This window comes from Schistocerca cancellata, chromosome 5 (assembly GCF_023864275.1).
Source record: "Schistocerca cancellata isolate TAMUIC-IGC-003103 chromosome 5, iqSchCanc2.1, whole genome shotgun sequence".
NCBI classification, from domain to species: domain Eukaryota; kingdom Metazoa; phylum Arthropoda; class Insecta; order Orthoptera; family Acrididae; genus Schistocerca; species Schistocerca cancellata.
This window is the reverse complement of record NC_064630.1, coordinates 770,086,238-770,111,372: the sequence shown is the minus strand read 5'-3', so window position 1 is coordinate 770,111,372 and position 25,135 is coordinate 770,086,238.

Below are 25,135 nucleotides of genomic sequence, written 5' to 3'. Positions count from 1 at the left end.
GGCATTTTGATTACTAATCAAAGATTGCTAACAGAGCCGTGCGTGGCTCGTGTTCCCGCCATCATGTATTTTACACCCTGTTTTTAACGTATTTCCACCTCACTACGTTAATTTGTATTAGTACTGAGTTGCTGCTTTGCCTTACCGTGACCGGCGCTAGCGGCGCTTATAGGTATATCCCCTCTCGTAGTATATTTGCTCGACTGCTATTACTTCCCATTCGTTGTCTGTAGTAAGTCAGTTCGGGTCGGGAGTTCGGCTCAGTCAGTCAGTTGGAACGCATCTGGAGCGCAAATCCGAACCTGCCAGTCGGGGAGTTGCAATGCGGCACTAGTGCGGAGGGGCTGGAGCAGCAATGAGGTCTGCGTCGACATGGCTCGCCCGACAATGGCCGCCACGCATCACTTGAGCCGGGCCACGGTCTAGGTGTATCGTCGGTCGGTCGTCCTACTGGACGACACGTTTTGGATTGCCATTCGTTCATGACTCAGCTGTGTGTGTGTGCATCGACTCCCGATTTGTCTTCGTGCGTGCTTAGTTACTGTTGAGTATCGTTCAGGTCTTCGTGCAACTGTTTGTCAGGTTGTGTGTGTAGTTGGCGTTATTGCCACTGACGACTATTTTAGATGTTTTCGGCATTCTGAGGGAGTCGGTCGGTTGCTGCGGACCAGAGAAGTTATCTCCACGCGGTGCAGTCGGCTGGGTCCGCTGTCGGTCCCCGCACATTGGCAGAGTGTGTGTGGAGCTGTTCGATCGCTACGAGCTTCGTGGTTCACCGACCCAGGACGTCAAAGTTGAGTAGTGGTTTCAACTACCCAAGCCACGTCCTTTCATGTTGTGTGGTTCATTTCGGTGGTTCGCTGTTGGGGAGATTTTCCTGTGAGCAACACCGAGTGTTTCTATCGCTGAAATTTAGCCGCCATGCGGTGCAACTAACTATACTGGTTGACTACAAGTCGAGTGCACCTGCGGTATTTTTTGCCTTGTGGCCGTTAGTGTTTTGGTTACCTGCTCTGGCCACTTACGTAAATCCAGACAGTGTTCCTTTTGGGTGAAGTTAACTATATTACCGTATTTCAAATTCAAGTGCACCAGAGGAATTTCCTGCCTTGTGGCCGTTAGTGTTCAGTTATCTGCCCTGGCCACTAACGTAATTTCACGCAGCGTCCTTTCCTCACCTGTTGTCGCTGTCCAACATGGCGTGTAGTTTTGACAGCTTAATACGTATTTCATTGTGAATGATCACGTTTGTAACCTTTTGTGTTTGAGTTCTCATGTACCGATTGGTGGCAAGCAAGTCGTTTTGTCGGTCAGTCTGTGGCTGTCCTCTGGTTGGGTTCCAACGGATCAAGTGTAGTTGGGCTCACCACCTGTCTCACCTAAGTGAACGAGGGCAGACCGAACTCCCTGGAGGCTTTTGAGTGCCGTTTTCTTTATTGTTCTTCTCACCAGTGTTTAATTATCTGTTTGTAATCTATCATAGCCAATTATTTAAAAAAATTTGGCTTTTACTGGATTTTATGTATTTTTGAATTTTGGAAAAACAATTGTGGGCCTTCAGCCACTTAAAACCTTATTCTAACAAAAAAGAAACATTGCGACCTTCTGCCTTTGAAAGGTTATGGTAATTTATTTTAAAATCTTGAAAATTTTATGTGCGCCTTAAGCTGTTTGTATTGCATCTGTTTATGTTTGTCTATTCACTCTTGCCTTGAGGCTCTCAGCCTCGATATATATATATATATATATATATATATATATATATATATATATATGTGTGTGTGTGTGTGTGTGTGTGTGTGTGTGTTAATTATTTTATCTGCAATTTCAACTGCATGTTTTTACCACTTGAGATTTATCTGTGTTTTGTCCTCCAAATAAAACTCGTGCACTAGTGGGGAGCACCAAAGATGACCTCGGTTTGAGGAAGGCCGGCGTGTACCAGATTCCGTGTCAATGTGGCAAGTCGTATATTGGTCAGACGATGCGTACCGTCGAGGATCGATGCCGTGAACACCAGAGGCACACTCGACTGATGTATCCGAGCAAGTCGGCGGTCGCTGAACATTGTTTGTCGGAAAATCGCGCCATGGAGTATGACCGCACGAGGATTCTGGTACAGACGTCGAGATACTGGGACAGCGTTGTTAGAGAGGCCATCGAAATTCGCACCAATGACGACCTCATAAACCGGGACTGTGGCTATAATCTTAGCAAGGCTTGGGAACCAGCGATCGGGTTAATCAAGAGTAAGTCGAGCAGACGTATAGTTGTGACGACCACGGCGGACAGAGCCATCACACCGACGTCATCTCAGACGCCGTCGCAATCTGTTCCACCGCGCGACCGTGGCGCTGGGCGCGGACGGCGGAGGGAGCGCGCCGCGGGCGGAGGGTATTTAAATCGGCCGCCGCCGCGACCGAACCCAGTTCCCTCTGAGCAGCCATAGCGTACGGATCTCCGTGCCGGCACGTTCACAGGAGCTCAGTCCGTCAGTTCACCTGATGATGGCGACATGTTTGATCGCCGAAATATTGTGCCCGTTGGACACTATAGACCGGCAGCATACCCGTGGATATTTTGATTATCAAATACGCCGGGAGAAACTCAAGAATCACGAGATTTATCTTGTTCGTTTAAGATTTCTTGTTTGGAGGCCTTTAGCCGTGAAATAATTGCCTTTTGAAACTCGTAGTTCTAAAGGTTCGGCTATGTGCCGTTTTGGTTTGAAGGTGTTATTACAATAAATTACAATTCTGAGTGAACCTGACCGACACCTTATTTGCCCCTTTCCACAAACCTAATTACCTGTTCTGCGCAGCGGGTTTAGCGGGCGTTTCACTAACCCTTTTTTTATTTTATTTATGTGTGTCCGCCAAGACTCCTCCCGCTGAGGCGCTGGCGTAGGATAAAAAATAGCGGTTCCATGGGCGAGAGCGTACAGGATCCCAGAAGGAGGGAATCCTTGCCGCACCGATCGTCGTACCAGGATGGACCTCGTAAGACGACCATTGTACAGGATCCTAGATGTCGCGTCCCGCAGTAGATCTCCACAAAGCTTTCTGGGAATCCCATATTCCGCATCACCGGTGTCAGATAGGAGTGATAACCCCTGTTGAAGGCCTGACTGAAATCAAGGGAGGCCAGGACCCCTGTGATGAGACCAGTCCGCGCAAGCGCGAACATGTCACGATATCGACATAATGCAGTCCGGATGTTGTGGTCGTCTTCTAAAGAGGCCTGGTCGTGGGACACCATGTATTAGCAATGTTCCTGACACGTGCTGCCAAAAGCCGGGTAAAGATCTTCATATCACAGTTCAGGAGCGATTGGAGGCGACAGTCACTAACAGAGGTTCCATCGTTTGGTTTATGGACAGGAACGTCCATCTGACGTCGATCTGTTGTAGAATTTTAGAACATGTTTCTTGCTCGAGTATCATGTCGTTTTTGGAAACTCAGAATCTACTATGTAGGAATCAACATGCATTCCGGAAACAGCGATCGTGTGAGACCCAACTCGCTTTATTTGTTCATGAGACCCAGAAAATATTAGATACAGGCTCCCAGGTAGATGCTATTTTTCTTGACTTCCGGAAGGCGTTCGATACAGTTCCGCACTGCCGCCTGATAAATAAAGTAAGAGCCTACGGAATATCAGACCAGCTGTGTGGCTGGATTGAAGAGTTTTTAGCAAACAGAACACAGCATGTTGTTATCAACATAGAGACGTCTACAGACGTTAAAGTAACCTCTGGCGTGCGACAGGGGAGTGTTATGGGACCATTGCTTTTCACAATACATATAAATGACCTAGTAGATAGTGTCGGAAGTTCCATGCGGCTTTTCGCGGATGATGCTGTAGTATACAGAGAAGTTGCAGCATTAGAAAATTGTAGCGAAATGCAGGAAGATCTGCAGCAGATAGGCACTTGGTGCAGGGAGTGGCAACTGTCCCTTAACATAGACAGATGTAATGTATTGCGAATACATAGAAAGAAGGATCTTTTATTGTGTGATTATATGGTAGCGGAACAAACACTGGTAGCAGTTACTTCTGTAAAATATCTGGGAGTATGCGTGCGGAACGATTTGAAGTGGAATGATCATATACAGTAAAATTAATTGTTGGTAAGGCGGGTACCAGGTTAAGATTCATTGGGAGAGTCCTTAGAAAATGTAGCCCATCAACAAAGGAGGTGGCTTACAAAACACTCGTTCGACCTGTACTTGAGTATTGCTCATCAGTGTGGGATCCGTACCAGATCGGGTTGACGGAGGAGATAGAGAAGATGCAAAGAAGAGCGGAGCGTTTCGTCACAGGGTTATATGGTAACCGTGATAGCGTTACGGAGATGTTTAACAAACTCAAGTGGCAGACTCTGCAAGAGAGGCGCTCTGCATCGCGGTGTAGCTTGCTGTCCAGGTTTCGAGAGGGTGCGTTTCTGGATGAGGTATCGAATATATTGCTTCCCCCTACTTATACCTCCCGAGGAGAATGTAAAATTAGAGAGATTAGAGCGCGCACAGAGGCTTTCAGACAGTCGATCTTCTTGCGAACCATACGCGTCTGGAACAGGAAAGGGAGATAATGACAGTGACACGTAAAGTGCCCTCCGCCACACACCGTTGGGTGGCTTGCGGAGTATAAATGTAGATGTAGAACGAGCAGTCCTTCGAGGAAGACACCAGAAAGCTGTACTTCAGGGGATACCAAGTCGCGGCATGTGTCCTTTTAGGCAGGCGTCAGTAATTGGCGGTAGGTCCTGTAAAACACTAACGGGAGTCCTTCGGGTCCTGGCCACTTGTGAGTGAGGCGCGCCCGTCAGTACAGCTGCACTGACTGCCCCAAGTAACGCCATCTGCGTTTCCCGCGGTAGTGTGCCACACGTAAAGAGAGAAATTTTCGTCTCGGGTTGATGGCGGTCCGCAAACAGTTGACTATAGTGAGCCTGGAGAGCATTTCCAATCGCACGTTGTGTCGTGACACAGCGACCGTCGGCTGAAGTTACAGCACGGATCAGATTCCGTCGCCGACGCCTGTGTTCCGCGATGATCTGATACATCGACGGCCCTTCGTGGTCCTTCCGTCAATGGTGCGCGCACGAACAATCGTCCCTCCGTGGTGTTGTCTCGTGAGTGCTGTGATCCCCGCTTTTGAGCGGTTCATTGCTTACTGACGAGCACTTCAGTGCGGCATTGCGGAACAATCACGCAGAAAGCGGCAGTAAAAGTCTAGTGATTTCCGCTTCCAGTCAGTATCTTCCTAAGGGTTGGCATGGCACATAGCGGCGACCAAGAGAGTGCGGTCGGGTAAGCCCCTCGCCGACGGGCGCATGACCTCCACGTTGCCTCCACAAGCTGTCGGTGCTCAGGAGAGTGGAGGTGAGTCACGTTCAATTTCCAGGGCCCTCGCCCATTCCATACCATCTGGTGGTGCAAGGTGACTGTTCTTATACAGGGTGTTTCCCTAAATGTGTTTTCCTCTGTAAGTTGCGAAGTAATTGGCGACGGAATTATTTATTGCGGTAGGACACCATATGTATGAACATAGTTTATTGTGTTATTATCCAAAGAGTTACAGCAAAAAGATACAATTTTTTAAATGGAACAGTAGTTTTTCTATCATGCACTGGAATCAGTAACACCAGCTGTGTATACATCAATTTAAATTACATTACTATCTCCTATACAGGGTTATTACAAATGATTGAAGCGATTTCACAGCTCTACAATAACTTTATTATTTGAGCTATTTTCACAATGCTTTGCACACACATACAAAAACTCAAAAAGTTTTTTTAGGCATTCACAAATGTTCGATATGAGCCCCTTTAGTGATTCGGCAGACATCAAGCCGATAATCAAGTTCCTCCCACACTCGGCGCAGCATGTCCCCATCAATGAGTTCGAAAGCATCGTTGATGCGAGCTCGCAGTTCTGGCACGTTTCTTGGTAGAGGAGGTTTAAACACTGAATCTTTCACATAACCCCACAGAAAGAAATCGCACGGGGTTAAGTCGGGAGAGCGTGGAGGCCATGACATGAATTGCTGATCATGATCTCCACCACGACCGATCCATCGGTTTTCCAATCTCCTGTTTAAGAAATGCCGAACATCATGATGGAAGTGCGGTGGAGCACCATCCTGTTGAAAGATGAAGTCGGCGCTGTCGGTCTCCAGTTGTGGCATGAGCCAATTTTCCGCGGGCTACGCGTGAAACTTGCCCGCACGCGTTCAACCGTTTCTTCGTTCACTGTAGGCCGACCCGTTGATTTCCCCTTACAGAGGCATCCAGAAGCTTTAAACTGCGCATACCATCGCCGAATGGAGTTAGCAGCTGGTGGATCTTTGTTGAACTTCGTCCTGAAGTGTCGTTGCACTGTTTTGACTGACTGATTTGAGTGCATTTCAAGCACGACATACGCTTTCTCGGCTCCTGTCGCCATTTTGTCTCACTGCTCTCTCGAGCGCTCTGACGGCAGAAACCTGAAGTGCGGCTTCAGCCGAACAAAACTTTATGAGTTTTTCTACGTATCTGTAGTGTGTCGTGACCATATGTCAATGAATGGAGCTACAGTGAATTTATGAAATCGCTTCAATCATTTGTAATAGCCCTGTAGTTTGGGAGCTACAACCCTTCGAAGCTTCAGGGACAGATACCACACATGCTGTGAATAACACAATGCGCCTTCTAGTAAATGTGGTGCGGTCGAGTTGTAACGTCGCCGGTGTCACGGAGCGAGAAGCTTCCTCGTTGCGCTTTTAGACTGCCGACTGTCGCCGCACACGGCCGTATACCCAACAGTAGGAACAACACAAACAAACGGGGCTCAATATACTACAGTTACTGACATCGGATGAAGATGGCATACACGAACAACGAGTACGTTGACACGTTGCTGATGCTCGGCGAGTGCCGACACGATGCCACTGAAGCAGCCATGGCGTACGCCGTGAGACATCCTAGGCGAAGAGCTCCGGCAGCCATTACGTTCTTACGTGCCGAACAACGACTTCGGCAAACAGGCAGCTTGGTAATGCGCCGCTGTAACAGACGAAGAACTACAAGAAGTGAGGACACGGAGGTGTTTTAGCTGCGGTACGCCACGATCCTCGTGTCAGCTTACGAGCCGTTGCTGCAGTAGCTGGTGTCAGTCTCACATCTGTGTGGCGTGTAGTACACGGCCACAGGTTTCACCCGTACCGCCTGTCGCTGACCCAGGAGGTGCATGGGAATGATTTCCGAGCGAGAGTTACATTCTGTGAATGGGCCACGCGTAATTTCACGCTGGAGTCTTTACAAGGTGTTATGTTCTCTGATGATTCCACGTTCACAATTTATGGTGCAGTGAATCGCGATATCGTGTACTACTTGACCGCAGATAAGCCTCGGTGGGTACGACCTGTCGACCGTCTACGTAGGTGGTCTATTAGTGTACGGTGCGGAATCCTTGGGGATGAAATCATCGGTCCACACTACTTCCCAGGTACACTGACAGGTGACTTATATCTCGCGTTTATAGTCGACAGTTTGGGTGGTCTCCTTGAACATGTATGTCTACACACGAGAGTCCATATGATGCAGCACGATGGTCACCCTGCCGATTCTGCGCGTGCTGTTGTGGAAGAACTAAACAACAGGTTTGCAGGAAGGTGGTCATGGCGCCATGCTCCTCATCCATGGTGCTCAAGGTCCCCCGATTTAACACCATTAGATTTCTATTTGTGTAGATGTCTAAAGGATCGTGTTTAAATGTCACCGACCCCACATCCCCAGATGATCTAAAACGGTGCATCGAGGACATATGTTGCTCCGTGTCACCAGCGATGTTGCATTTGGTCCACAGATCCTTTAGAAGGTGCATTGCATTGTGCATTCAGGAACATGGACACACATTTTAACATTTCATTTAAATCAACTTCCCACCACCAGAACATCCATCACCCACCACACAGCCATCTATTATGTAAAGCGTGTGGTATCTGCCCCTGAAACTTTGAAGGATTGTAGGTCCCAAACTGAAAGTGATAGGAATGTAATTTAAACTGATGTAACACAGCCCGTATTACTGATTAAAAAATTGTATCTTTTTGCTGTAACTCATCGGATAATAACACAATAAACTATGTTCATAGCTAGGCAGACAGTGTAACGTTTCTTATGGTGACCTACCGCTATAAATATTTCTGTCGGCTATTACTTCGTAACTTACAGAGGCGAACACATTTAGTGAAACACCCTGAATAGGCTGCATGTTCTGAAAAAACAACGGGCCATATTTCAGCGGCCCGTGTGCCCCGAACAAGGGTGTGCGAGAGATAGACACGATCTGTACGGTTGGATATAGTATAGAGTGTGAAACCCGCCCTGTCGCCATGTGTCCATGAGGTTATGATGGTGGAGAGCAGCGGATATGGAACCTAGTGTGGCGCCTGGCTGGAGTTAAAATACCCCCGAAGATTAGGGCATCCTGGCGTCCCGTAAAGAGGGTTCAAATGGTTCAAATGGCTCTGAGCACTATGGGACTGAACATCTATGGTCATCAGTCCCCTAGAACTTAGAACTACTTAAACCTAACTAAGGACAGCACACAACACCCAGCCATCACGAGGCAGAGAAAATCCCTGACCCCGCCGGGAATCGAACCCGGGAACCCGGGCGTGGGAAGCGAGAACGCTACCGCACGACCACGAGATGCGGGCGTAAAGAGGGAAGCGGACGCATGTGCGAAGAAAGTTTCGATTCGGAGGGCGCATAGATGTTAACGATTATGACGTCAGGCAGGGTGAGCGCCATGACTCTCGCGTCAGGGAGGAAAGCGACGTCTTCGTCAATTGGGAGACTGCGGAGAAGAATTGTCACTGCCAGTGGCAGCCGTATGTGAGACGTTAGCAGTGTATCCGTAAGAGCCGACGAAATCCTCGTCATAGACCTCCTGGAGGAGGACAATGTCTATATGAGCTGCATTCAGCGAATCTTGTAAGACGGTCAGTTTATGGCGCTCCGAATGTTATTGATGTTGAGGGTCGCTAGTTTGTATTGTTGGGTCGGCACGTCTGTCGGGAAGGTGACGTTCGCTCCGCCAGCGGCCGACAGGGGTGGACCAGCCGCAGCATCCGTCGCGTTTTCAGTCATTGTGTCGCAAGTGTCTCTCGACACCTCCTTGGGGACATGCCCTTCCGCGGCTCCAGGCAGTAGCACAACGTCTTCCTCGACGTCGTCGTCTCAGGATCTCGTCAGTGCAGATGTAGTGTCCCTCGGCGAGTCACCTGCTGTGCGTGCAGGAGCGACGACACCCACGACGGTTGCGGGGGTGTTCGGCACCGCCGCGCCGCGTCACTTCGACGTGATGCTGCCGGGGAGTGAGGCGGCGGAACGCTATCGTCCGACATCTGCGCGTCAGAGGACTCTGCGCCATCGGACATGTTGTCGTCATTCTTTGAAGATAATCATCCAAGGACACACGGCGCCGCTTCCGGTCCTTCCGAGGGGCCTTTTGTTTACTTACATGCTGTTCTGCGTCGGAATGGAAGCGGTCGTCCATCGCCCCCTCGTCAAATGGAAGGAAGGCAGAAGTTGGTACAACATCCGTCTCCGTGTCGCCGTCAGTGGTACCAGCCAGGCGAGTGTCTCCTTCCGCCACTGCCTCTGGTTGCAGTGATGTGGAAAATGTCGGAGTAGTGTCCACTACGGTAGTCATCACCTGCGAAGGTTGGTTGGTTGTTTGGGGAAGGAGACCAGACAGCATGGTCATCGGTCTCATCGGATTAGGGAAGGATGGGGAAGGAAGTCGGCTGTGCCCTTTCAGAGGAACCATCCCGGAATTTTCCTGGAGTGATTTAGGGAAATCGCGGAAAACCTAAATCAGGATGGCCGGACGCGGGATTGAACCGTCGTCCTTCCGAATGCGAGTCCAGTGTCTAACCACTGCGCCACCTCGCTCGGTACCTGCGAAGGGTCGCGTGGGTCGGCGGTTGGTGCTGTAACCGCGGCGTAGGTGACAGGAAGAACTGTGGATGGCGCAGTGGAGACGGCGTCGTTGAGTGGTATCTGTACAATTCGGCGCTGGGGACAGTTTTGACTGACATGTCCTTTTGATTCCCGCCTGGACAGGCGGTGCGTGGGTCTGCTCCTGTGAAGTGCTTCTGTAATACAGGCCGAGAGTGAAGGAAGCGAGTAAGAGCAGGAGAGGTGCTGCATGTAACTGTAACACTTAATAGAGTCAAAAAAGTAAATATAAAATGCATACATAACTTTGGCTAGGATGAGCACGTAGGTGTGAAGCCGTAGTCCACGGCTAATCCTGTGAACTTAGGATGACTGTTCTGTATAATCTCAAAACTAGCAAATACTCATTGCTGGCCAAACTTTGACTGAACGTAACTAATACAAAGTCTCAATAGCAAGCTAGCTCACTCGGTAGTAGAAGCGATATTACCGGGCCGTCTGCTCTTGATGAAATGGGACGAAATCAAGACGGCACTGCCTGAGCTCCATAGCGTCGGCCAGAGGGCGCTGTGGTCGGCGGAGTCATTCTTCTCTCACAATGCCAACTTACGAGAGCGTGCACCTACGTTGTGACATCGTAACTATCGACGCCACATGTCCTTCCTGGCCGCGGCCAGTGCAGCTACGAGGGTGCCCGTCACACATAATGATGGCCCTGCATCCTCCTACAACCAAGTAAGACAGTACATGGTTCAGCAATTCAATTTTCACTTGACGGCCGCCGTTGATTACAGGGTAAGTCCGTTTTCCATTTTTCAACCAGGTAACTGAATACATTGCCATACGGCTTAGACACCGACATCACGACGTCCAGCGAGACCTAGAACTGGAGTTCGAAAACCCTAGTCGTGCGCCGGCCGAAACCAGCGTGCTCAGTCAGTACATCACGTGTGTGTCCGTTGGGTTGCTGAAACTTGAGCGCATGGCGACTCACAATTTTGGTATACAGTTCTTCTCATGAAAAACGTGTGAAATCTTATGGGACTTAACTGCAACAGTGCTTCGATGCATATCTTGACATATACAATGTTCCTAGTGATGGAAAAGTGAACGCCAATGACATCGTGTGGGTCGAGGTGAAGATCATCCTGTGTAAAGTTCTCAATTTCGTAACGTCTTGGTGGTGGATATTTTGCTTGGAATGCGATCTTGATCGTTGTCCGGCGGCAAGAGTGTGCCATGGCTCCCTCGTAAGAGGGACTCAACACACGAAACCGCGGTGAGAAGTAAACAAATGGACACTCGAACTCCACAATGGGCAGGGCGCAGCGGACGTCCACGGCTCAAGGCTGTGCGAGCCGAACTGCCCCTAGACCACTTGTAACCTTATATGGTGACATTACTGAGAAAGAAAGAAGACATCACTCGTATGGAGTCCTAGATTAGGTCTTAACGACTAGCGCTGGTAGAAGTTCACAATGATTTTTTATTCCTTTCAGGAGGGTAGACCAACAACAAAAATTACACAGAAGCTGTATTCTGGTCCCTTTGCTGCACTAACAATCTGGACTTTGGCTAGTGCCAAAGAGTCAGACAGAAAACAAACAACCTACACAGATATCACTGTTGACGAAGCTTCACTTCGGATCGTCGTCTACTTCACTGGCACGCCGACGAGAGGTAATGAGGGACTGCAGTGCAGCCGGCGCGTGAGGTGGCCAGTTCTCGCCTACGGGAGCTGCCCGATGTACTCGCTGCGTAAGCTTAGATACGAGTATCCGTTCTTCCGGAAGAGATGTGCTGCCCTCTCCGCACACGTGACCTGCAGGGGCGTGGCTAGGCGGTACTGCAGAGGCCTCTGGCTACGGCTGGTAAGGGTACTCGCTCCCGGTACGCCACCTGGTGACTTTTCAGTAACTTAGGCGTCCAGCAATATCACGGCCGCTTGCATGAGCGTCGCCGTTCGTTGCCTGTTCAGCGTAGTTGTCGTGCGGGTTGCGGATGGTGTCCCTGGGAACTGTAGCAGGGGCTTGCGGCTGTCAGTTACACTCGAACATACAACTTAAAAAAAGAATACACACACACAGCATTAATTTTTGGAACTTAATAACCAGCTGAATACGCCATACAATTTCATGCCTTAAGGGCAAGACCACTTTAATTTAAAATCGGCTGAAAGCCAATAACTTAATGTTCAAACAAAAATTAGAATTTTTAAAAGGCAAAAGTCCTCATCTTAAAACAGTTCTTTAACTAGGCTGAAGGTCCAAATAATCTGACACTTTAAGAGGAAAACAACTTAAATTCAAAATCGGCTGAAGGCCCATCACTTAGGACTCAACAAAATTAATCTTTAAAAAGGCTAAAAGCCTTAATTAAATCAGTTCTTTAAATTAGGCTGAAGGCCCAAACAATCTTACGCCTCAAGCCCAAAACAACCTTAATTTAAAAATCGGCTAGGAGCCATACAATACAAACAAGAAAAGGCAGTATACGCAACAGCGCTCAGAGGTTTCCGAGGGCTGCCCTGGAATTCAAACACTAACGCTCTCATAGGCGAGACAGGCAGTCGACCCAATCATTCTCGATCTGACGACAACACAACTTACGGACAGTCAACGGACCCACCGACAAGATAACTTCCGCTCCAGCCGACCAGCACACAACAGGGAGTTCAATGGAACAATGTAGAAAGTAGTGACACCAACAACGAATTATACAATTACACACTGTGTTGGACAGCGACAACACGATGAGGAAAATACACTGCCTTAATTTACGTGGCAATTGGGGGAAGTGGCAACAAAACGACTATTCACGTTGGTGTGTAGAATACATGAGTCTGGCGATATACCATCTGACTTTCGGAAAAGCATCATCCACACAATTCCGAAGACGGCAAGAGCTGACAAGTGCGAGAATTATCGCACAATCAGCTTAACAGCTCATGCATCGAAGCTGCTTACAAGAATAATATACAGAAGAATGGAAAAGAAAATTGAGAATGCGCTAGGTGACGATCAGTTTGGCTTTAGGAAAAGTAAAGGGACGAGAGAGGCAATTCTGACGTTACGGCTAATAATGGAAGCAAGGCTAAAGAAAAATCAAGACACTTTCATAGGATTTGTCGACCTGGAACAAGCGTTCGACAATATAAAATGGTGCAAGCTGTTCGAGATTCTGAAAAAAGTAGGGGTAAGCTATAGGGAGAGACGGGTCATATACAATATGCACAACAACCAAGAGGGAATAATAAGAGTGGACGATCAAGAACGAAGTGCTCGTAATAAGAAGGGTGTAAGACAAGGCTGTAGCCTTTCGCCCCTACTCTTCAATCTGTACATCGAGGAAGCAATGATGGAAATAAAAGAAAGGTTCAGGAGTGGAATTAAAATACAAGGTGAAAGGATATCAATGATACGATTCGCTGATGACATTGCTGTCCTGAGTGAAAGTGAAGAAGAATTAAATGATCTGCTGAACGGAATGAACAGTCTAATGAGTACACAGAATGGTTTGAGAGTAAATCGGAGAAAGACGAAGGTAATGAGAAGTAGTAGTAATGAGAACAGCGAGAAACTTAACATCAGCTTTGATGGTCACGAAGTCAATGAAGTTAAGGAATTCTGCTACCTAGGCAGTAAAATAACCAATGACGGACGGAGCAAAGAGGACATCAAAAGCAGACTCGCTATGGCAAAAAAGGCATTTCTGGTCAAGAGAAGTCTACTAATATCAAATACCGGCCTTAATTTGAGGAAGAAATTTCTGAGGATGTACGTCTGGAGTACGGCATTGTATGGTTGTGAAACATGGACTGTGGGAAAACAGGAACAGAAGAGTATCGAAGCATTTGAGATGTGGTGCTATAGACGAATGTTGAAAATTAGGTGGACTGATAAGGTAAGGAATGAGGAGGTTCTACGCAGATCGGAGAGGAAAGGAATATGTGGAAAACACTGATAAGGAGAAGGGACAGTATGATAGGACATCTGCTAAGACATGAGGGAATGACTTCCGTGGTACTAGAGGGAGCTGTAGAGGGCAAAAACTGTAGAGGAAGACAGAGATCGGAATACGTCAAGCAAATAATTGAAGACGTAGGTTGCAAGTGCTACTCTGAGATAAAGAGGTCAGCACAGGAAAGGAATTCGTGGCGGGCCGCATCAGTAGACTGATGACAAAAAAAAAAAAAAAAAATACATCAACGGCCCTGGCACGCAACTGGTACGTTAAAGCTACAAGGCAGCAGGAGATTCCGCTGGTGCACTTCAATTCAAAATAACCAAGTACATTTAAACTCCACTAGAGTGTGGCTAAAATTTGCCAACTTGAAATCACACGTTGTTGCTCCAGACAGCCGACACGAAATCCAAACGACACAATTTGACCAGTCGTGACTTGCTGTTAGATTAAGTCAAAACTCAACTTTCGTGTCCAGGATCGGTGAGCCACGGACCTCGTAGCAATGGGAACAGCACCACACACTGCGACCACACGTAGACGCCGCCAGTGGCCCCGGCCAAACAACGTGCTGCGGAGACTTCCTCGCTGCTCTACGCCAACCGACCAACTGTTCACACACAGCACAGCCGGAGACTATAAGCGCAAGGCCAAAGATAGTACAAGGTGCGAATATCGATACACACCGCTGCTGACACTCGCGAAGAGAAAGGATAACAGCATAATCGCGATAACCACGGGAGACTAAACAGAGAATAGCAACCAAGGTTTAATCCAACTCATAACATGAGCCGGCCAAATAACACCATTTGTTTATGATTTGTCTAAATTTTTGATAATTTTTTGCATTAAAATTTTCGCCTGTTTGTACTATATGTTTTGTATAAGTAAAGTGTGCTATACTGGAGGTTTCAGTCTTTGCATTGCATGTGAGTAATGTAAGTAAAATACTAAGTAAATTGTTTATTACGTTAAATAATCTTCTGATGACATTTTGTATTTAAAAATATTTGTGTGTATAAATTGTTCATGTTGATGTAAATTTGACAATTGTGAGAAATGGTCACGCGTAGGGACAATGTAGGAAACAGGTGTTATGTAAAGGCTGGTGTGCTTTTGTTTCAAACAAAAGTGGCTCTGGGGAACGGAAAAGGTGGCAAGAGCGAATTGGCGCGCTACCTAGAGCAAGCGTGGGAAGTAAGTCACACTCTCTGTAAGCGACAATGATTGCGGCAACACCCTTGTTGAGCAGGAGCAACTTTGCCTGTAAATTTGCACAAAAATGCCTCGGATGAAGACTGCAAACGACTTGCGGCATACCTGCGAGTTGTTGGGCTACTGTAAATAAAACTGAACGACGCCAAGAAGAGAAGTGGAGCCCATACAGCAAAATACTTGCAGGCCGTACTGTGGGTAGTGTAGCCGTCACAATTGTTCGCCACACCCAAGCCTACAGCTACCAGATAAGATTTTTCTGGTATTTTACTTTTGTACAGCGTGAGCCATTAATTTAAACTGTGTTTTATTAGTGAATAATCATTCCTGAACTTTAAAGGAACTGGTTCATCCTGTTATTTCATCTTAATCATACATCTATATAGGGTTCCTTGCTGGTGTTTGGTTAATCCGAGTATCCTGTTTTACAGACTTATGAAGTACCAAGTTAATATAAAGAGGCACCATTTAAATTGTTTTTTTTTCTGTAAATAATGAGATATTTGTGAGAGGGACTAAATCCTGTAGTAATGAAATTACATCTCAGTAGTGGAAGAGTATAAATTGATTAGAGTGAATTTAAATGTAATGCAGCGCTGCCAGCAGAGGCTTGGAGCGGCGGGCCTGTTGTGGATGCCAGGTGCGGGAGGCCCCATGGAGCCCAATGTATTGTATCGGGCGCCTCTGCCAGCAGAGATGCCGTGGCATCCCAGTGCGGCAGGGCCCTAAGGTGCAGATGAGATGCCAGCCACTAGGGCTGCCGCGACAGGTGGCACTGCTGGTGAATCACAGTCGGCCAACAACGGACGTATTTCGTGCGCTAATAAGCCGCTGCAGCGGACTGCTATAGCGAGAATTAATTCTATAGTAGTGCAGACGGAGAGTGACGTCACAGTGCAATCACCTGAGGCTGCGAGTAAGACAGTAGACGGGGCACTACCCGCAATACAGAGCCTACTGACAGATGTGTGTGTGAAATCTTACGGGACTTAACTGCTAAGGTCATCAGTCCCTAAGCTTGCACACTACTTAACCTAAATTATCCTAAGGACAAACACACACCCATGCCCGAGGGAGGACTCGAACCTCCGTCGGGACCAGCCGCACGGTCATTGGCTGCAGCGCCCCACACCGCTCAGCTATTCCCGCGCGGCCCTAGTGACAGACAACGTGCAGTAACTGAGGTAGAGAAGAGTTTGTAAGGAATTGATAATTGGCATATGCAGATGAGTAATCTGTATGACCGTATAAAGCAGAGAAACAAAAAGGAAGATGGCCGGAAAGGAGGTAAAGGAGAAAGGTTTATTGTCTGGAACCGTGCAGAGTACGCAAAGCTGGCAATACAACTGAATTGAAAAGCAGATGCAGAGGACACGTGTCGCTAATGTTAGGGAAGATAAAGAGGTCGTAAGAAGACACGAAGTAAGAGATGCAGATTTACACTTTGCTGAAGTATCATTCCGTGACAATGAATCTGCGGATAATGTTTCTGCCATTTACAAGCCTGATTTGACGGAAAACGAATTTGTGCGATTGATAGAAATCCACAAGGTTATAGTGTTTATAAAGTTCAAGCTGATCACGTCAGGGAAGGTAAGAAAGATAGTTCTGATGAAGACGAACTACCAACAGAGGAAAACAATGTGCCTGCTACAAAAGATAACCAAGAGGAACACGTTACAATGGTGTGAATCCAGAAATGCATGAATTATGAGTCTAGTGACGATCTAGAGTTCTCAAAGAATTTAAGAGGGGCTTTCACGTTAGAAGACGACAGTGTTAGTGAAGATGCCGACTTAGATGAAAATGCAGAAATCAGTCTATCTAGTGATTCAGAATCGTAGGAAACGGAACTTACTGAGAAACTATGTCTTACAGAAATGAGAATACCAGAGAAGGAGAATATTTCGTGTGAAAAGTTGCCGAAACTCTACAATAAACAGGAAAAAGAAGTTAGACAAGAGGAAATAAAATTTGTAAATGACGAGACCTGTGAGGAAGCAGTAATGTCTATATAGGATCTGGAAGGCATAACGGACCCTAAGAAAAAAGAACCACTGTATGAAATGATTTTAATAGCAACAACTAAAGATCGTGAAGGATTTTGCGATCAGAAAGAAGAAAGAACCACCCAAATTAGAATGTAAAGAGATAAATGCCATTTTATGGGAAGATGTAATGGTAGAGCAAAACAATGAGGGTGGAACTTTTAAAATGTTATACTTAAAAGAGATAGCTGGTAGTAAAAGAATAGCCATATATGTAAAAATATTAGGAGATTCCAAAACGAAGATGAAGTGTGGAAATCAGTGAAGGTCAAATCTGACAGTAACGATTGTCCGCAGACGCCAACATTTTAGAAAATATTTAAAGGGGTACTGTTTATTAGAAAGGGGAAAAATAGTGAAGAATGGCAAGTCTGTTGGCAATCGCAGTTTAAAATAGAATTAACTGAATACTTTCATTTGGCATATGGACATTGAGCGAAAAGGTGTCATGAGAAAATTGCAAGTGTTGTGAAAATTGGGAGTAATGCTTTCAAAAAGGTTACAGAATGTTTAAAGGACTAAAGTGGCCAACAATACTAACAGAGGTGCTACGCAGAGTCTGAAACCATTAGATAACTTTGAGCTACTGTCTGTGGACCTACATGGGCCCGGAATACTTTAATGAGAGTACTATCTGACAATGGCCCACATTTCATTGCAATATTATGGTTAGAAGGAATGGAGCAAAAAGGAATGCAAGTAACATACATTTCAGCCTACCATCCACCTAGTAATCCCCTAGCACGCTATATGCGAGAATTAGGATGACTACACAGGACATACTGTCACCAAAACCATAGAACTTGGGGCAAATTTATTCCAAAATTTGAAGTAATTATGAACTCATTAGAACATGAAACCACTAGTTTCACATCTGAAGAAACTATGTTAGACCATGAAAACTAGTAGTTTGATAGAAGAAGTGTTACAATACCGACCAAGCAAAGAATTGGATTTGGTAAAGGAAAAGGAAATGGTGAGAGAACTAAGTAGACGAAAAGCAGAAGTAAGAGCCCAAACGCACGATGAAAAGGTAAAATTTTCGAAGTTTAACATTGGTAAACTGGTACTTGTTAAAGCTCACAAAAAATCTAGTGTGATAAATCACGAAATTTCAAAATTTAAATACGATTACTATGGTCCTTTTGAAATTCAAGGAATACCACACCCTAATACGTACTTTCTGGTTTATCTCAAGTCCAGAAAACCACTAGGAACTTGAAGCAAGGTTGACCTAAAGAAGAATATAGCCAGATATGTGCAAAAATTTGTAACTATTATTATTATCCAATGTTTGTATTATGTATAAATTTTATAGCAACCATATTAATATCTGTCAAGTTTCAAGTTCTGAGATAGCTTTGTATAAATGTGCAATGATGAAAAATTGAAACAAATGTGTCACTTAGAGGACTGTTAAGTGAAATAACGCAACCTACAAAGAAGAAATCACAAACTGTTTTTAAAGAAAATGTAAAATGGACTGTTTTGATCTCATAAAGAGGCAGCGAAAAGAAATGTGTGCTATTGGTTCACAGGAGCCAAAAAGGAGTCCATAATACTCATACTGGGGGCAGCAAATTGTTCTATTGAAGTGTAGTAAATCTGTATTGTTAATATTAAAATGTTTATGTGTAAAGTGTATTTTTGTGATGTAATTTGTAACAGCCTGAAGTGTATAGTGTTTGTTCACAGGACAATGGTTTAATGTAAATGAAAGAATGAAACCTATTATTTGTGGTTATTTCAATAAAGCTTATCTGTAAGGACACATAATTGAAACAGGGGCATATATAACACTATTTTTTTATGGTTCATCTTAAGTTTTTATAATTTTTTGCTTTAAAATTTTCGCTTATTAGTACTATATTTTCTATATACATAAAGTGTCTTATACTAGATGTTGAAGTTCTTTGCATTGCATGTGGGTAATGCATGTAAAATACTATGTAAATTGTTTATTACGTTAAATAATTTTCTGATGACATTTTGCATTTAAAAATATTTGTGTGTATAAACTGATCATGTAGATGTAAATTTGACAATTGTGAGAAATGGTCAAGCTTAGGAACAATGTAAAAAATAGGTGTTATGTAAAGGCCGGTGTGCTTTTGTTTGAAACGAAAGTGGCTCTGGGGAACGGAAAAGGTGGGAAGGGCGAATTGGCGCTCTACCTAGAGCAAGCGTGGGAAGTAAGTCACACTCTCTGTAAGCCGCAGTGATCGCGGCAACACCCTTGTGGAGCAGGAGAAGCTTTGCCCGTAAATTTGCACAAAAATGCCTCGGATGAAGACTACAAACGACTTACGGCATACCTGCGAGTCGTTGGGCTACTGTAAATAAAACTGAACGACGCTAAGAAGAGAAGTGGAGCCCATACAGCAAAATACTTGCAGGCCGTACTGTGGGTAGTGTAGCTGTCACAATTGTTCGCCACACCTAAGCCTCCAGCCACCAGGTAAAAATTTTCTGGTATTTTACTTTTGTACAGCGTGAGACATTAATTTAAACTGTGTTTTATTAGTGAATAATCATTCCCAAACTTTAAAGGAACTGGTTCATCCTGTTATTTCATCCTAATCATACATCTATATAGGGTTCCTTGCTGGTGTTTGGTTAATCCGAGTATCCTGTTTTACAGACTTATGAAATGCCAAGTTAATATAAAGAGGCACTATTTCAATTTCTTTTTCTGTAAGTAATGAGATATACGTATGAGGGACTAAATCCTTTGGTAATGAAATTACATCTCAGTAGTGAAAGGGTATAAATTGATTAGAGTGAGTTTAAATGTAATTTTGCATCATAAAATTAAAGAGTTCATAAATATTTTCATCTAGAGCAATAGTTAAAGAAATGTTGTCTTAGTCGTTTCAATGAAAGGCACAATGAAAATTTTAGTTATAGTAATAACACGAACATGCTTTAGTACATTATGGAGAAATACAGTGAAACTATTCTTGTTTTTTGAAAGTTTTCTTAATTATTGCAAAGTGTTATAGTAAAAGTTTGCTTTCTAAAAATCAGTCACAGTGAAGCAAAGTTAGTAGAAGCTGTTAAATGATTGTACAGTTAGTTCAAAGAGTAATAGCTTTTGAAAATAAATTCCAGTAAGAAAGGTTTTTTTTTTAAGTGAAATGTTCAGTATGAAAAAAAAAGTGTTGTTTAGTATCTAAGTATTTTTATATTTAAGTTTTCTTGGTTATGATTAGTGCTTTTCTAAAGGTTCCCCTGTGGCAAAATTTTTTTTTGCATCCTTTAAGTTATCTACTGGGCTTTTTCTCTTTTAAAATGTAATGTATAAGGGTGCAGTTTTCAAATAATTCTAGTGTCTGCACCAACATTGCTTACGGGGAGTAATATTTATTTGAAGATGTAACTTAAACAGTAGCAAGAAAGTAGGCAAAATTCATACTTCTGCTTTTCCAGTACTTCACTGTTTCATTGCCTAGATAGGCTGGCGACCTTTAATACATATTTTAAACCACTAAATGAACTTGGAACTGAGTTGTCCTAGCCTCAACATAATATTCGTACTGCGTTTCTTTCTAACCGCTGGGTAAGATCTTAGGATAAGAATTGAATAGTCTGATTTACTTATCCATTAGACACAACAGATGGCAAAATCCTCATAAAAGGTAACTTTATTGATTAGCTTCTCCTATTGATAGCACTATACTCCAATAGTGTACTTGATATGGATACTAAACCAGATTTAGTAAGAAGCTTATAAGTGGCAACACAGAGAAAGTGTTTTCTGTTATTTCGGTCAGAGCATACTAAATTACAATAGCAGAGGCAGTGTTATACGAACATCTTGATGACCAGTTTTTCCTTGAAGTTGTACAGTAACGACACACTCACCGTCCTGAACAACTCTTGTGGTCAGGGAATTGGAGTGCAAAGGGGACTGGATCAGTAGTGTAATAGAACAATTACCATCGCACGAGCGATGCTTTCTAAAACCGTGCTAATTCGTGAGCAGCAGCTCTTCCGTCTCAATGAACTTTATTATATTCGATCTGAGAAATGTTCAAGAATTCTGCAGAACACTGATATTAAGGATATTGGTCTATAACGTTATGGGTCATTTCACCAGCCAGGTTAGCCGGGAGTGCTAATGCGCTGCTTCCCTGGCGTTGGGTACGTGCGCCGGCCTCGGATCGAATCCGCCCGGCGGTTTAACGACGAGGGCACACCCAGCCTGGATGTGGTTTTTAGGCGGTTTTCCACATCCCTGTAGGTGAATACCGGGCTGTTTCCCACGTCCCGCCTCAGTTACACGCCACGCAGACATCTGAACACGCTCACACTCATCCAGGGATTACACTAGACACAGATAGCTGGGATACACTAATTCCTTCCAGGGGGGGGGGTTACAGGGTGGCATCAGAAAGGGCATCCAGTCACCCCTTAACATTAACCTTGCCAAATTCGTTCCTAAGAATGTCGGCCCTGCGAAACAGTGGGATGAAGACATAAGCGAAAGAAAGAAACGTTATGTGTCATTTCCTTTACCCTTCATGTATACAGGAGTCACGGGCGCTTTTTTTCAGTAGCTTGGGACTTATCGCTGGGCGAGAGGTTCACGATGAATGCAACATAAGTAATGGGCCATTGCTGTAGAATACTCTTTGTAAAACCGTATTGGGATTCCATTCTGACCTGGCGACTTATTTATCTTCAACTCTTCCACTTGCTTCTTTGCTCCAGCGATAATTATTACTATGTTCTCTACACCGGACTCTGTGTGATGGTCAAGCGACTGTATGTTTGTATCATTCTCCCGCGTGAAAGATTTCATAAATGCGACGTTTAAAACTTCACCTTTCCTTTCGCTGTCTTCTCTTACCACACCAGACTGGTCAACGTTTGACTGCTTAGAAGCCTTCGACATGCATAGGGATTTCATAACGGCTGTAGTCGCCTCAGTGCCTGTTCCTTCGGACATGGATGCGTACACGAAGGAACTCTGAATCGTACTTCTGAAAAACACAGGCGCTGCAATATCGCATTTATCCGACACCGGGCAATTGACTTTCAATTGAAATATCTCCCCTGTACAGGAATATAAACAATAACTGTACGACTGCAGGTTGTATACACATGACTGACGACTTATGAAAGTTTAGGCCTGATCGTGAGTCGTTCTCAGATAGCCGAATGGTAGGGCACGTGTTCGTGATAACAGTGAAATCCGGGTTTGAGTCCCGGTCCACCACAAATTTGCATTCTCGTTATTCCATCATACAGCTGATGGTTGTCCATATTCTCAAATACGAAGACATTTCATACGGTGGTAGTTGTTGTATGCTTCGCGCATCACATGGGTCACTACTAACTTTTGCCTTACGTCATTTGTGCGTTCTCTTTTGAACCGAGAGTAACACAGTTCTTGCTTGCTCAGCATTTTCCGAATTTTGTTATTAAACCATGGTAGGTAAAGACCTACCTGTTCCTAATCCACTTACTCGGAATACTTATCCACTGTGCAATTTACAAGCCATTTAAACTTTGCCCATAATTCCTCTACTTCCATCATACTGGAACTACATAATCTCCATTCACTGTCTAAGCAATTGTGTATCTGCTCTTTCTAACAAAAATACTCTCCTAGCCTTCTTGATTGATTTATTAACTTTAATAACCATCGTCGCTATGATATCATGATCATCAATCCCTTTCTCTATACCGACACTGTCTATAAGGTTAGGCCTGTTTGTAGCTGCGAGGTGTAAAATATCTCCTTCGACTATGAGCTGCCTAACTAGCTGCTGAAGACAAGTTTTTGAAAACGTGTTCAAAAGTGCTTCGCAAGATTACCTGTCCGTACCTCCTGCGATGAATCCATAGACGTCCCAGTCTATGCTCGGTGGGTTGAAGTTGCCTCCAATAAATATTTCATGACGTGGAAATTTCTGTGATACTCAACGTAGACTTTCTTTCAGTGGCTCTTAAAAATGTCTCGGAGGGATCGGGCGGCCTTTAAAAACATCCAACAATTAACTCGATTTCATCTAGATCAGTTATAGGCTTCCAGATAATTTGAAAGTCACATTCGAAATCGAACGAATTAGAAAAAATATTTTTGCCTACCGCAATGAATACTCCCTGCCCAATGGCGTCTAATCAGTCTATTCGATATACGCTCAACGGCTCGCTTTCAACTTCCGGTGTCTGCCAGCTATCGGACCGGAGGTTAATTTGAGCACGACAAATATCGTAGAAGGCATTAAGTTCGGGAACTTTGTTACGAATGCTTCGACAATTTACTTATAAAATTTTAGCAGTCGAAGTATCTTTACTCCGAACCTGGTCGGTCTCCGCTATCTGCGTATCGACTGCCGAGTGTTCATCAGGAATAGTTCATCGGAAGATAGACATCGATATTAGACACATCTGATATGGCTATCCTAATTAATGATAGCGTTGACTAATCGAAAGCATAATATTGATATTTCAATATGTAGGTGCCATAAAATTTTGATTTTAAAATTCAGATTATAGCTTACGATTGCACGTGTATTTAACACTGTGAGCAGTGGGTTTTATCAGTTAACAAAAAAATGAAGGAAAACCAAATTTAATTATACATTATTTAGAGAAATCTTAGTAAAATATAAGTAATAGTACAAAAAAATGGCTCTGAGCACTATGGGACTCAACATCTGAGGTCATAAGCCCCCTAGAACTTAGAACTACTTAAACCTAACTAACCTAAGGACATCACACACACCCATGCCCGAGGCAGGATTCGAACCTGCGACCGTAGCAGCCTCGCGGTTCCGGACTGCAGCGCCAGAACCGCACGGCCACCGCGGTCGGCTAAGTAATAGTACAGCATATGAAAAAATTGGTAGAGAAAACAGATAACAAAATTCACTCGAAATACCCATAATATTAATGCTTTTGTCCATGTGACAGGGCCAGAATCGTGCTATAGTAGTTTGACGCGCACGATAGCGAACGTACATTGATATCCTAGTCAGCAAATTCCCTTGATCTGAACCTTCTGGCACACATCTGGGACGTTATCGGCCGCCATCTCCGCGTCCGCCAGCCAGGGGGTGCCACGTATCTCCGGAGACCAATCAAGGAGTTGTCCAGTCCACACCATGCAGAACCGCTGCTGTATTCCGTTCCAAAGATAGACCAATATCAAGCAGGTGGTCTTAATGCTTTGGATCAGTGTATAGATACTGATTACACAGTATTTCATTCAAATCCTCCGAGGCTTACTACACAACCGGTGATCATTTGATGTGGGGCGTTGGCAATCCGGTCGCTCAGCAATGCCATCGATGAGTCGACATATTTTTGAAATGTGAGGGGGAACAGTCTCGCAGATCAAGCTGCGCAGGAAAGTCCATGACATGTGTGAAGCAACACGTAGACGCTGGAAATGTGATTTATTTTTGAAACACGAATCTATTGAGGAAGCGTATCTACATCTACATCTACATAGATACTCTGTAAACCACCGTACGTTGCGTGGTGGAGGGTACCCTGTACCACTACTTGTGATTTACCCTCCTGTTCCACTCGCAAATAGAGCGAGGGAGAAACGACTGTGTGTACGCCTCCGTATGAGCCCTAATTTCTCGCATCTTATCTTCGTGACCCTTACGCGCAATGCATGTTGGCGACAGTAGATTCATGCCTCAGATTCAAATGCCGGTTCCTTAAATTTTCTGAATAGCGTTTCTCGAAGATAACGTCACCTTGCCACCAGGGATTCCCATTTGAGTTCCCGAAGCATCTCCGTAACACTTACATGTTGTTCGAACAAATCTAGATACCCGCCTCTGAATTGCATCCACGTCTTCCTTCAGTCCCATCTGATACAGCCCCAAACACTCGAGGTCGCACCAGCATCCTATATGCTGTCTCCTTTACAGGTGAACCATACTTTCCTAAAATTCTCCTAATAAACCGAAGCCGACGCCTTGCCTTCCCT